At 39.7% G+C, this 1,365-nt stretch overlaps 1 pseudogene across 1 annotated transcript; it reads right to left on the reverse strand.

Moving 5' to 3' along the window:
- Nucleotides 1–225: 225 nt before the first annotated feature.
- Nucleotides 226–1,162, reverse strand: LOC308631720 (olfactory receptor 8B3-like; annotated as a pseudogene). The gene has a single exon. The product of its transcript is annotated as an olfactory receptor 8B3-like (transcript).
- Nucleotides 1,163–1,365: the final 203 nt, after the last annotated feature.

The raw sequence follows: 1,365 nt of genomic DNA on the forward strand, positions 1-1,365 counted from the left end.
TCTTTCTGAATGTTAGTCTTAAAGAGGCAAAAATGGTGAGAGGAGAAACTGTAAATGGTGAGGGAACAAATAAAACCTACTACAAAACATTGAGAAACGCATTTCAAATTTCCCTCCCCAATAGTAAAAAAGAAATATAAGAAAGATGTCACTAAAAACATTTCAAATAAACACAGAGAACCTGTCTGTGTTGCAACTGCACATGCAGGGAGGTGCTGTTTCTGATCAAAACATTTTCCTGCTGAGGATTTTTCTCAGGGCAACTTTAACATCTTTGTTCCTCAAGCTGTAGATCAAAGGGTTCACCATGGGAACCACATTGGTATAAAACACTGAAGAGATTTTATTCTCATTCATTGACCCAGCAGAGGATGGTTTCAGATACATAAATGCACATGATCCAAAGAACAGAGAAACAGCAATTATGTGTGAACTGCAGGTGCTGAAGGCTTTGTACCTGCCCTCAGTGTAGCTTATTTGGAGTATGCTGTGGAGGATGAAGCCATAAGAGATAAAGATGGTGAGACTGGGCACAATGACATTGATGCCCACCACAATAAATATAACCAGCTCATTGGCATAGGTGCTGGTGCAGGAGAGCTGGAGCAAAGGGAGGGCATCGCAGAAATAGTGGTTTATGATGTTTGCATCACAGAAGGTCAGTCTCAGCATGCATCCAGTGTGGGCCATGGCACCAGAAAGTGCCATCAAGTATGAACCAAGCATAAGGTTGGAGCATACCTTAGGGGACATGGCTATGTTGTACAAAAGTGGATTGCAGATGGCCACGTAGCGATCATAGGCCATTGATGTCAGCACATAGCACTCAGAAATAATAAAAAAAAAAACAATAAAAGAAAAGCTGGGTCATACAACCTGTGTAGGAGATAATATTCTTCTTTGAAATGAAGTTCACCAGCATTTTGGGTGTAAACACGGAAGAGTAAGAGAAGTCTACAAAGGATAAGTTAAAGAGAAAAAAGTACATGGGGGTGTGAAGATGTGAGTTCAGGCCAATTAGAGTTATCAAACCCAGATTTCCCAACACAGTGACCATATATATTACTAAAAATAGGATGAGCAGGGGGACTTGGAGAATAGGCCAATCTGTTAATCCCACCAGTATAAACTCTGTCACGAAAGAGATATTTTCAGGAGCCATTCTTTTCAAAAAGAATCTGTGGACACAAGGAGAAAAATAAAAAAGTTACATTAAAAGACAACCCAACTCTCCCAAGAACATCTTCTCCCACCAGTGAGATTTGCACCAGAAATGTCTGAAACTAATCAACCTGAATCCACACAACCTTCCTTTTGTGCTGCCAGTATACTAATATAAAATTCATATTAGAATCTTAAAACTAA

The sequence above is a fragment of the Spermophilus citellus genome (genome assembly GCF_964194105.1).
Source record: "Spermophilus citellus genome assembly, chromosome: 2".
Taxonomy (NCBI): Eukaryota; Metazoa; Chordata; class Mammalia; order Rodentia; family Sciuridae; genus Spermophilus; species Spermophilus citellus.